The sequence below is a fragment of the Hemitrygon akajei genome, chromosome 3 (genome assembly GCF_048418815.1).
Source record: "Hemitrygon akajei chromosome 3, sHemAka1.3, whole genome shotgun sequence".
Taxonomy (NCBI): domain Eukaryota; kingdom Metazoa; phylum Chordata; class Chondrichthyes; order Myliobatiformes; family Dasyatidae; genus Hemitrygon; species Hemitrygon akajei.
Window position 1 is genome coordinate 189,130,183 of NC_133126.1, and position 14,067 is coordinate 189,144,249.

Below are 14,067 nucleotides of genomic sequence, written 5' to 3' on the forward strand. Positions count from 1 at the left end.
GTCCATAGTTCATTGAGAGTGTGTTGATAGGGTCATTTAGAAAGCTTTTGACACATTGGCTTTCATAAATCCAAGTACTGAGTACTGGAGATGGGATGTTATGTTGAAGCTATATAAGACATTGATGAGGTCTAAGTTGGAGTATTGTGCGTAGTTTTGGTCACCCACCTACAGGAAAGACATAAATAAGTTTGAAAGAGGGCAGAGAAAACTTACATGGATATTGCCAAGACTAGAGGACCTGAGTTATAAGGAAAGATTAGGTTAGGACTTTATTCCTTGAAACTTACAAGATTGAGAGGACATTTGATGGAGGTGTACAAAATTATGAGGGGCATAGATAGGCCTTTTCCACTGAGGTTGGGTGGGACCTCAACTAGAGATCATCGCTTAAGGGTAAAAGGTGAAAAGTTTAAGTGGAACAAGAAGGGAAACTTCTTCACTCAGAAGGTTATGAGAGCATGGAACAAGCTGCCAGCACAAATAGTGTATGTAAGCTTGATTTTAGTATTTAAGAGAAGTTTGGATAAGTACATGGATGGTAGAGGTATGGAGCACTATGGTCTTGTTGTAGTTTGATGGGAGTAGGCAGTTTAATGATTCAGCATGGACTAGATAGGCTGAAGAGCCAGTTTCTGTAATGTACTTTTCTAAGACTATGATCCTATTTCTCTATGACTTTTCATCTGACATACTTTTTTTTTTGCTCAAATATTTATGTTATTTATTTTTCTATTGCATTTGCAGTTTGTCGTCTTTTGGATGCTGGTTGTCCATTCTGTTGGGTATGGTCTTTCATTGATTCTATTATGGTTATTTGATTTACTGAGTATGCCCACAAGAAAATGAATCTCACGGCTGTATATGGTGAAATATGTGCAGTACATTGGTAAATTTACTTTGAACTTGGACTCCGCTCAAGAGCAGTCCAACCCTATGTCCAGCTGGGTTGAATCTTGCAAGTCTGGGGTGAGTAACTCAATTCACACATCCATGATCCCCTCCCTAGATTGTTTTCCATTGTGTAACACAATATTCCGCTGGGCAATAAAAGGGAAGGTGAGAGCATGGACTAGAGGAGAGCAAAGGAAACACGAATTCCCTTCAGTCAGACCAGTTTAATCCAATTCTGACATGAAATATTTGTGTAATATTGACAGGAAATGTGCCTTCTCTGGAAGTATTGCATAATCATAATTCTAGCGAAAAGCTGTTTGGCAGAAGCACATCAGTGTGTTCGCCAAACTGGACCTTCTGTATACTGAGTGAATCCCAACAGTTTAAAAATGTTGAGAGTTTATTTTCTGCTGCTGTTGTTCATCTAGCTGGTGTTCTCTCCCTGGCTCAATAAAATGCTCCAAATTGTTTTTCTTTCTAATTTGCCTTTATTATTATGCGGTATTATTGAATTTAGTGAATTGCTTGGAGCTATTTGTTTTGCTTTGCTTCTGGAGGTTGAGCAAAGGGTGGTTTATAAATTTGTATTCCAAGCAGGAAATAAGCTCCAGCGAAAGTGGTATGGGCTGCAGAAAGCAGAATTCAACATCTAGAACTATTAAGAATTAATCTGGAGATACTCAGCAGTTGAAACAGTGGAACGACAAGTAAAATCAATGTTTGGGTCAGTGTCCTTTCATCAAAACTGGGAAAAGTTGGAGATTAAATGATAAATATAAGGGATTGATGAAGGACCTCAGCCCAAAGCATCAACTGTTTATTCCTTTCCGTAAATGCTGCCTGACCTGCTGGGATCCTGCAGCATTTTGTGTGTGTATGTGTTACTTTGGAGATAAATGACTCTTAAGATTCAGGGACAAGGGAGGGTGTCCATCAATGTGAACTCGCACCACGCATTTCTCTTCTCATTGCTATCATCAGCCAGGAGGTTCCTCAGCCTGAAGACACACAATGAATATTTTAGGATTGCTTCTATTTCTATGATATCAGATTTCTGAATTGACAGTGAACCTATGAACAATGCCTCACTATTTTTGCAACACATACAAAATGCTGGAGGAGCTCAGCAAACTATTTCTGTGCTCTTTTTGCACTACACAGTGAATTAAATTGAAGATATATACATCTATCTATATATATATATATATATATATATATATATATATGGTAATATATATATATATATATATATATATATATATCTATAGCCACCCTAGCTGGCATCCTCTATGTGTATTGATCCAGATTTCCAGAATCAGCAGGCCCTCTTGTGCCTTAATTATTTAATATCTTATGGTAATATATGGTATCTATTTATGTGATGCCTTTTAATGTATTGCACTGTACTGCTGCCACTAAACAAGTTTCACATCAGTGATAATAAACTTGATTCTGCTTCTGATTCAGTAGGTAAGAGCAAAAGGTAGCTTCTGTGCAGATTTCATTAATGCATTAAAGCATGGTTGCCGAGAAATCTCTTAATATGTAAACTGCTTCTAAACCCCAATGTTTGTCTGCTGTGAAGTGCTTGTTTGCATTTCCAATAAGTCCCACCCAGCAGGATGCTGGACTGGGCACTTGCAGCTGTCATTCACTCTACGTATCCCAACATCATGTTTCAATTATTTAATCAACAGCACACACAAAATGCTAGAGAAACTGAACATCTATGGTGGGAAATGAACAGTCAACCTTTCGGCCTGAGACTGGGGGAGTCCTGGTGAAAAATCTCAGCCTGAAACATTGACTGTTTTTTTCCTTCCATAGATTTCCAGCTTTTGTGGAATCCGTCTGTCTCTGAAACATCAACCCTTCATTTTCCTCCAGAGATGTAGCCTCTCTAGCTGGCATCCTCCACGTGTATTGATCCAGATTTCCAGAATCAGCAGACCCTCTTGTGCCTTAATTATTTCATGTCAGAATTTGGATCAATCGAGCACAACCTGTGGTCCTTGTTAGAAGCACACAATTCAAGCATAACTCATAGATTTTCATACTGAGTTATGAAGAGTTTAGCATGGAAACAGGTCCTTCAGCCCATCGAGACAATGCCAAGCACCACCACCCATTTGCACTATTCTTTGTTCAGGATATATTTTAAAAATTTTATAAAACAAATACTCCCTTGATTTGTTATTAGAAGTGAATAGCCTCCCCCATTATGAAGATCTGTCAACCTGAACATCATCCCTGCTGCTGTGATGATATTGTCTACACAGCCTTTTACTTAAGAAGTGATTTTAAGCACGATCCTATATAGGTATCTATGGATACACTCACTATAGGGAGTTATACTGTATAAATCTCCTCTTTAAAGAGTCACTTACATCTCTGCAGCAAGGTCCAGCTCCCAATACCCAATACTAGAGTGGTGGGCACCTCTCTCTATCAAGGAGGAAATACTTCTATCTACCAAAGTAGATTGAACACATAAACTCTTCTCAGGCTTCCAGCCAGGTACTGGTATCAATTTTAACTGACATTTCAATGAAAAACTCTGCCATCTTTCTCAGGGATGATGCTTAGGCATGTTTAATCCAAAGATATATGTCGCCCCCGTCGTCTGTCCCTCCTGACAGGTTCTCCCTCATCTAATTAGGTTTTCGCTGTCTCACCTTGTTTACAATCTACTTCCAGTTCTTACTTAGAGTGAGTAAAAATCTTTGTTTTTGTTCTCTAGTTTTATCTCAGTGGTTTCCTTCACCAGGCAGTCCAAAAAGCCACTAACATGATACAATAGTTTTGTAATATTAAAGTCAATCCTATTGCCATTGCAAATACTTTTATTTTTAATGCTACATGTTTAAATTTAGACAAATAATTCTTGACACACATTTAAAAGTTACAACGGATTTCTGATGTGTAAAGAAAATTCTGAAATCCCCAAAATTTAAAAACTACAAAGGATATGCAAATTCTCTGCCACAGGAAACAGTTGAGGCCGGTTTATTGGCTTATTTAAGAGGGAGTTAGATATGGCCCTTGTGGCTAAAGGGATCAGGGGGTATGGAGAGAAAGCAGGTACAGAGTTCTGAGTTGGATGATCAGCCATGATCATACTGAATGGCGGTGCAGACTCGAAGGGCTGAATGGCCTACTCCTGCACCTATTTTCTATATTTCTATGTTTAAATGCAAGTACAATTCTTACGAACTAAAATATTATACCGATGAGTGCAGACGAATAAGTACTGTTGCAGAAACTGAAGCCGACCAGGGTTGAATTCTATTCTGTCACCCTGTCGTTCTGCCATTCTCCTTGTCATTCCTAACAATACCCAATTCTTTCTAGCATTAATACTGCTTTGCTTTTAGTTGACGATATCTGCATGTGATGTTTTTTGGATACCTTTACTGGGAGAAAATAATCCACAAAGATGTTTTAAAAGCTTCAGGAGATGAAGATCCCAGATACCCAACACTAAAGCTGTGGATCTACAGAGAAAGTGCAGTGCAGGCAGACAATATAAGGTCACAACAAAGTACAGTAGAATGTGAGTCCAGATTCCATCTGATCATACAAGGGACTGTTCAATAGTCTTAAAGCAAGGGAGTAGAAGCTGTCTTTGACACTGGTTTTGAGGATGTGACTAAACACGTTGATGAAGGAAGAGCAGTAGATGTAGTGTATATGGATTTCAGCAAGGCATTTGACAAGGTACCCCATGCAAGGCTTATTGAGAAAATAAGGAGGCATGGGATCCAAGGGGACATTGCTTTGTGGATCCAGAACTGACTTGCCCACAGAAGGCAAAGAGTGGTTGTAGATGGGTCATATTCTGCATGGAGGTCGGTCACCAGTGGCGTGCTCAGGGATCTGCTCTGGGACCCCTAAAATTTGTAATTTTTATAAATGACCTGGATAAGGAAGTGGAGTGATGGGTTAGTAAATTTGCTGATAACAAAAAGGTTGGGGATGTTGTGGATAGTGTGGAGGGCTGTCAGAGGTTACAGTGGGACGTTGATAGGATGCAAAACTGGGCTGAGAAGTGGCAGATGGAGTTCAACCCAGATAAGTGTGAAGTGGTTCATTTTGGTAGGTCAAATATGATGGCAGAATATAGCGTTAATGGCAAGATTCTTGGCAGTATGGAGGATCAGAGGGATCTTGGTGTCCGAGTTCATAGGACACTCAAAGCTGCTATGCAGGTTGACTCTGTGGTTAAGAAGGCATAGGGTGCATTGGCCTTCATCAATCGTGGGATTGAGTTTAAGAGCCAAGAGGTAATGTTGCAGCTATATAGGACCCTGGTCAGACCCCACTTGGAGTACTGTGCTCAGTTCTGGTCACCTCACTACAGGAAGGATGTGGAAACCATAGAAAGGGTGCAAAGAAGATTTACAAGGTTGCCTGGATTGGGGAGCATGTCTTATGAGAATAGGTTGAGTGAACTCGGCCTTTTCTCCTTGGAGCGATGGAGGATGAGAGGTGACCTGATAGAGGTGTATAAGATGATGAGAGGTATTGAGGTATTGATAGTCAGAGGCTTTCCCCCAGGGCTGAAATGGTTGCCACAAGAGGACACAGGTTTAAGGTGCTGGGGAGTAGGAACAGAAGAGATTTTGAGGGCATTGGTCTGCCACATTTGGGATATTGTGAACAGTTTTGATCCCCATATCAAAGAAAGGATGTGCTGGCACTGGGGAGGGCCCAAAGGAGATTTAGGAAAAGGGTTAACATATGAGAAGTGTTTAATGACTCTGGGCCTGTGCTTATTAGAGTTCAGAAGAATGAGGAGGGATCTCATTGAAACCTATTATATATTGAATAGCAAACACAAGGAAATCTGCAGATGCTGGAAATTCAAACAACAACACACACAAAATGCTGGTAGAACACAGCAGGCCAGGCAGCATCTATAGGGAGAAGCGATGTCGAAGTTTCGGGCCAAGACCCTTCGTCGGGACAAAGGGTCTCGGCGCGAAACGTCGACGCGCTTCTCCCTATAGATGCTGCCTGGTCTGCTGTGTCCCACCAGCATTTTATGTGAAATATTGAATAACCTAGTTAGAGTGGACGTGCAAAGGATGTGCCCTTTAATGAAAGAGACTAGGAACAGAGCTTACAGCCTCAGAATGGACGGACATCTTTTTGGAAGAATTACTTTAGCCAGGGAGTGGTGAATCCGTGGAATTCATTGCCACAGAAGATTGTAAAGGCTCAATCATTGGGTATATTTAAAGCTGATGTTGATAGATTGATTCGTAAGAGTATCAGGGTTACGGGGATAGGCAGGTGATAGAATTGACAGGGAAAATAAATCAGCCATAATTGAATGGTGGAGCAGACACGATGGGCTAAATGGCCTAATTTAGCTAGGTTTATGGTTTTGTAGTCTCAGCTGTAGTAAAATCAGCAGTGATACATGAACCCTCAGTGTTCCAGACAATCCAGTTCGACTGACTGTTAATCAATACTTGGAAATTATCACTCACTTTTTCCAGAAAACCTACATGTAATCTCCAGGCATGATGAGAAGGAAGTTTTCCTTGGCTTATTCCTAAACCTTTGGAAAACTTAGAGTTTTCATACGAATGATTCAAGGTCACTCTCTCAACAGAGCTAACAAATAAAGATGCTTGCGCTAGCTTTCATGTTGAATAATCCTTTGTTTTCAGTGTACGCCTCAGCTAAAGTCTTTCCACTAAATGTCAAGGATATTACAATTCCAAAGTTAAAGGCAAAGGCTGAACTTTTTGTCATACATACAGTGCAGGTGTGCACGAGTGCAATGGAAACTTTACTTACAGCAGCATCATAGGCACATCATTTAAACAGCATTGACAACAAAAACATAATTATACAGAATTGTTATAAAAAGCAATTCAAACAAAAATAATTAGGTACATTGTAGTGCAAAGTACATACTGTACGACAGAAATATTGACATCCCTAAACACCATCTCAGGCAATGTTTAATTAATACTCCAATCAATTGTCAGCCCAATGTGGATTGTGCACCTGATGCTGTTGTACTCTAAGTTTAGAATTGCTGCTATTGGCAATAAGTTCATTAGGCTTTAGGCATATGGGGCTTCAGTGAAAAGAGGTTTCTGTCAGAGAAGGCAAAAAAAAAGATAGAGCATTTTTTGTCTGCCACAGTTTGTTGTTTATCAATGCTCAGTTAGGAAGAGTAGAGGTGCCATGCAGGATGGCAGAATTCTCCTTCCACAGGATGTGGGAAGGCGAGGAAACCTCCAGTGTCCCTGACAACTACAACTGTGAGAATTGCATGCAGCTGCAGCTTCTAACAATCCACATTAAGGAGCTGGAGCTGGAACAGAATGAACTCCGGATCATTCGGGAGGCTGAGGGGGTGATAGATAGGACATACAGCGAAGTAGTTACACCCAAGGTACAGGACACAGGAAGCTGAGTGATGGTCAGGAAGGGGAGAAGGAGTTTAACAGCCAGTGCAGAGTACCCCTGTGTCCCTCTCCTCAACAATAGGTATATCACTATGGATACTGTTGGAGGGGACGACCTAGAAGAGGAATGTCACAGGGGTCAGGTCTCTGGCACCGAGTCTGTCTCTGTGACTGAAGGGGAGAGGAAGAAGGTGCAAGTTATGGTGATAGGGGAACAGAAAGGAGGTTTTATGGATGAGAATGTGATTCCCAGATGGTATGTTGCCGTCTGAACACCAGGGTCCTAGATATCTTGGATTCAGACTTCAGCTTTCTTAATTGGGAGGTGAACAGTCAGAGGTCACATTCCATATAGGTACCAATGATATAGGCAGGAAGAGTGACAAGGTTCTACAAAGAATGTTCAGGGAGCTAGGTGCTAAGTTAAAGAGCAGGACCTCCAAGGCTGTGATCTGAAGATTACAACCTGAGCCATGTACTAGTGAAGATTATACAGTTTCACATGTAGCAAAGGAGTTGGTGTAGGAGTGAGGTTTTTGGATTATTGGCTTTCTTCCAGGGAAGGTGGGATGATTTACACCTGAACTGGAAGGAGACTAATGTCATAAGGCATGGTTTGCACCTGAACTGGAAGGGGACTAATGTCATAAGGCATGGTTTGCACCTGAACTGGAAGGAGACTAATGTCATAAGGCATGGGTTGCACCTGAACTGGAAGGGGACTAATGTCATAAGGCATGGTTTGCACCTGAACTGGAAGGGGACTAATGTCATAAGGCATGGGTTGCACCTGAACTTGAAGGGGACTAATGTCATAAGGCATGGTTTGCACCTGAACTGGAAGGAGACTAATGTCATAAGGCATGGTTTGCACCTGAACTGGAAGGAGACTAATGTCATAAGGCATGGGTTGCACCTGAACTGGAAGGGGACTAATGTCATAAGGCATGGTTTGCACCTGAACTGGAAGGGGACTAATGTCATAAGGCATGGGTTGCACCTGAACTGGAAGGGGTCTAATATCCTCGTGAGAAGGTTTGCTAGTGTTGCATGGAGGGGTTTAAGCTAAAGTTGCAGGGGGATGGGAAACAGTGGAGAGGTTGTGGAGACAGATGTTGGTAAGACCTCAGACAAAGTCAGGAATCAAAAGGTTGAGCATGGTGCGACAGGTGTCCTGAGCTGCGTATGTTTCATTGTAAGAAGTATCATAGGAAAGGCAGATAAGCTCAGGGCATGGATCAACACCTGGAATTGTGACATCTTAGCCATTAGTGAGATGATATTTAGGAGGGGCAGGGCTGGCAGCTCAATCTTCCAGGGTTCTGTTATTTTAAGTGCCACAGGGTGGGAGAGATTAAGATGGATGGTGATACTGATCAGGGAAAATGCCACAGCAGTGCTCAGTCAGGACAAACTGGAGAACTCGTCTAGTGAGGCGTTATGAGTGAAACTCAGAAATAGGAAGGTTATGACCACATTGATGTGGCTATATTACAGACCACTGAACAGTACAAGGGATTTAGAGGAACACTTAAGAAAGAAAGGAGGGCTAAAAGAAGGAATGAGGTTGCATTATCAGAAGTGAAGGAGATATGTTAAGAGCAAAAGGATTGCAAGGGATTAAACTGGTCCTTTGGAAGATCAGAATGGTAATCCAGGTGTGGAGCCAAAAGAAATGAAGGAGATCTTAAATGTGTTTTTTGCACCTCTAGTTACTCAGGAGACAGACAGAGAGTCTACAAAAAGTGAGGCAAAATGGCATCAACTTCATGGACTCTCTACAGATTACAGAAGAGGTGTTTGCTGTCTTGAGACAAATTAGGATAGATAAATCCCAGGGCCTGACAAGATGTTCCCTTGGACCCTAGAGTAGGCTAGTACAGAAATTGCTGTGTCCATAGCAGAGTTACTTAAATCATCTTTAGTGGCAAGTGAGGTGCCAGAGGAATGGAGAGTAGCCAATGTTGTCCCACTGTGTAAGAAAAGCTGTCAACCAGGAAATTATAAACCAATGAGCCTAACATCAGTAGTGGGAAAGTTACTGGAAGGTATTCTAAGGGACCATATAAATAATTACTTGGATGGACAAGGACTGATTAGGGATAGTCAACATGGCTTTGTGCATTTAGGTTGTGCATTTGTGCAAGGAAGTTACCAGGAAAATTGACGAAGGCAAGGCAGTAGATATAGCCTACATATATTTTAGTAATGCATTTGACAAAGTCCTGTGTAGCAGGTTGATTAAAAAGGTTCAGTCACTTAGCATTCAAGATGAGGTAGTAAATTGGATAAGACATTGGCTCTGTGGGAGAAGCCAGAGAGTGATGTAGATGGTTGCCTCTCTGACTAGAGGCCTATGACTAGTAGAGTGCCACAGGGATCAGTGTTGGTCTGTTGTTATTTGTCATACATATTAACAATCTGGATGATAATGTGGTTAACTGGATCAACAAGGTTGGGGGTATGGTGGACAGCAAGGAAAACTATCAACGCTTGCGGCGAGATTTGGCCCAGCAGTAAAAATGGGCTGAAAAATGACAGATGGAATTTAATGCAGACAAGAGTGATGTGTTGTAATTCGGTAGGACCAATCAGGGTTGGTTTTACACAGTGAATGGTAGGGCAATGAGGAATGCTATAGAACAAAGAGATTTGGGAATACAAGTACATAATTGATTGAAAGTAGCATCACAGGTTGATAGAGTCATGAAGAAATCTTTTGGCACATTGGGCTTCAAAAATCAAACTATTGAGTACAGGAGTTGGGATGATATGGCGAAGTTGCGTAGGATATTGGTAAGGCCTAATTTGAAGCATTGTGTGCAGTTTTTGTCACCAATCTGCAGGAAAGTTGTAAATAAAGTTGAAAGAATCAGCATCAGAATCGGGTTTTTTATCACTGGCATGTGTCATGAAATTTGTTAACTTAGCAGCAGCAGGTCAATGCAATACACAATAATATAGAAAGAAAAAAGTAAATCAGTAACTGTAAGTATATATATTTATTATTAAATAGATTAAAATTGTGCAAAAGCAGGAGTAATATACATTAAAAAAGTGAGGTAGTGCTCATGGGTTCAATCATATGACAGAGGGGAAGAAGCTGTTACTCAATCACTGAGTGTGTGCCTTCAGTCCTTTGTACCTCCTTCCTAAGAGTAACAATGAGAAGAGGGCATGCCTTTGGTGATGGGGGTCGTCTATCTGAGACACCACTCCTTGAAGATGTCTTGGATACCACGGAGGCCAGTACCCAAGATGGAGCTGAATAATTTTACAACTTTCTAGAGTTTCCTTGACAAGGATATTGCTAGATCTGGAGGACCTGAGTTATATGGAAAGACTGAACATGTTAGAACTTTATTCCTTGGAGCATAGAAGATTCAGACGAGATTTGACAGCGGTAAACAAAATTATGAGGGGTATTGATAGGTTAAATGTAAGCAGGCTTTTTCGACTGAGGTTGGATGGGACTAGAACTAGAGGTCATGGTTAAGAGTGAAAGGTGTAAAATTTAAGGGGAACATGAGCACAGCTTCTTCACTCAGAGATTCATGAGAGTGTGGAATGAGCTACTAATGTAAGTAATGTATGCAAGCCTGTTTTCAATGTTTAAGAGGAGTTTGGATAACTATATGGATGGTAGAGGTAAGGAAGACTATGGTCACGGAGCAGGTTGACGGGAATAGCCAATTTAAATGACTTGGCATGGACTGTTTGGTGTGAATGATATTCCTGGATGGTATGTTGCCTCCAAGGTGCCAGAGTCTGGATAGAGTCCTCAGCATTCTTAAGTGGCAGGGCGAACAGCCAAATGTTGTGGTCCATGTAGGTACTAATGACACGGGTAGGATAAGTGATGAGTTTCTGCATAGGGTGGTCAGGGAGTTAGTTGCTAAGTTAAAGAGCAGGACCTCTAGGATTGTGATCTTAGGTTTGCTACCCATGCCATGTGCTAGTGAGGCTAGAACTAGGAAGATTAGGAAATTTAATACATGGCTAAGGAGTTGGTGTAGGAGAGAGGGGATAAGATTTTTGGATAATTGGGTGCTCTTCCAGGGAAGGGAAGACCTATGCAGAAAAGAAGGGGGCTAATATCCCAGCAGGAAAGTTTGTTAATGCTGCACAATGTGGTTGAAATTAGAGTTGCAGGGGGATGGGAACCCGAGTGCCAGAATAGTTAGTGGAGAGGTTGTAGAGGAAGGTGTTGGTAAGACCTCAGACAAAAGCTTGAGCATGTTGGGACTAGAGTCTTGAGCTGCATGCAGTATATTTCAAAGACAGAAGTATCGTAGGAAAGGCGGATGATAGTGCTGCAGATGAGGTAATTGATTTACAAATAAAGGCAATGTGTAGAGAGGAGAGGCTGTTGATAGGGCAAAATTACCGACACCAGGATGAATTGCAATGTTAAAGGGAAACAAAATTGAAAAGGGTGAATACAGGACTGAAAGTGTTATATTTGTATACATGCAGTATATGGAATGAGATAGATGAACTTGTGGTACAGTTGCAGATTGGCAGGTTTGATGTTATAGGCATCACTGAATCATAGCTGAAAGAAGATTTCTGATGGGAGTTTAATGTCCAAGGATACACATTGTATCAAAAAGACAGGCAGGATGGCAGAAGGGGCAGTGTTACTCTCTTGGTAAAAATCAAATCAAATAATTAGAAAGAGGTGACATAGGGTCAGAAGGTGTTGAAACATTGTGGATAGAGTGAAGGAACTGCAAGGGTAAAAAGACCCTGATGGGATTGTATACAGACCCACAAACAGTAGTAAGGATGTGGTCTACAAATTACAATGGGAGATAGAAAATGCATACTTACAGGGCAATGTTATAAAAGTCATGGGAGATTCCGATATGCAGCTAGATTAGGAAAATCAGGTTGGTGTGGACTCCGGGGTGGGGAGTTTCTATATTGCCTATGAGATGGCATTTTAGAGCAACTCATTATTGAGCTCACTAGGGGATCAGCTATTCTGGATTGGTTGTTGTGCAATGAATCAGAATTGCAATGAATCAGAATCAGGGCTTAATGTAAAAGAACCCTTAGGGGAAAGTGATCATAATATGATTCAATTCACCCTGAAATTTGAGAAGGAGAAGCTAAAGTAAGATGTATCAGTATTACAGTGGAGTAGAGGGAATTAGAGGGCATGAGAGAGGAGTTGGCCAGAATTGATTGGAAAAGAACACTGGCAGGGATGACAGCAAAGGCTGGACTTCCTAGGAGCAATTCAGAAGGCACAGGATATATACATCCCAAAAGGAAGAGGTATACAAATGGAAAGGTGACACAACCGTGGGTAACAAGGGAAGTCAAAGCCAATTTAAAAGCCAAAGAGAGGGTATAAAATAAAGGAAAAATAGTGAGAAGTTAGAAGATTGGGAAGCTTTTAAGTACTGACAGAAGGCAACTAAAAAAAGTAATTAAGAAGGTAAAGATGGAAAGCAAAAGAAAGCTAGACAATAATATTAAAGATACCAAAAGTTTTTTCAGATACGTAAAGTGTAAAAGAGAGGCAAGAGTGGATATTGGATTGCTGGAGAGATGGTAATGGGAGACAAGGAAATGGCAGATGAACTGAGTAAGTATATTTCATCAGTGTCCACTGTGGGAGACACTAGCAGTATTGTGGAAGTTCCAGATGTCAGGTATTATGAAGTGTGTGAAGTTACCATTACTAGAGTGAAAGTTCTTAGGTAAAAGAAAGGCGTAAAGGTTATCTAGACCAGATGGTGAACTCCCCAGGCCTCTGAAGAAGGTGGCTGAAGAGTTTGAGGAGGCATTAGAAATGACCTTTCAAGAATCAGTAGATTCTTGATGAATCTTGAGTAGATGAATCAGGAATTCATAAATCAAGACAAAAATGGGAATCTGATTTGAATGTTAAAATTGATGGAAAAAACTGGTCAAGATTATGTTCTGATAGTATGAGAAATACAATAACTGTTTGACAGATTAATACAATATAATTTTTACATCAATTATATATAACACCACAGAAAATAAATAGATTAAATTCAAATATGTCTGACCAATGTTTTCGATGTAATCAAGAAATTGGTACTTTTTTACATTCTACCTGGTCTTATTTTAAAATTCAACCATTTTGGATAAATCTAAGACTTTTATTGGAACAAATTACTGGAGTACAACTCCCACATAGTCCAGTATTATTTTTATTAGGAGACATTGAAGGGACAATACCGAAACTTAAATTGAATAAGTATCAGAAAAAATTTATAAAAATTGCATTGGCAGTAGCCAAAAAATTTATCGCAGTTACTTGGAAATCTGATTTATATTTAACTATGGATTGTTGGATTAATGAAATACATAGTTGTATTCCACTTGAAAAAATTACATACAATCTAAGAAATGAATATGATATATTTTTGAAAATTTGGCTCCCATACTTACAAAAGATAGGATTAAATACATAGGTCCTTTGAAGATAAAATTATAAAGTAATTGGGGAAAGTAAAAATAAATATTAAAATTATTTTGAACTCCATGGAGCATGTGGGGATCCTCCGATATCCAGGCAATCTTTCTCTTCTTTTTTTTTCTTTCTTTAGATAAGGGTTAAGGGGGGGAGGGTTAATATAATTTTTCTCACTATTTCATCATCTCTTTTATTCTTGTAATTTTCAAAAATTTAATAAATAAATAAATAAAAGAATCAGTAGATTCTGGAATGGTTCTGGAAGACTGGGAAATTGCAAATGTC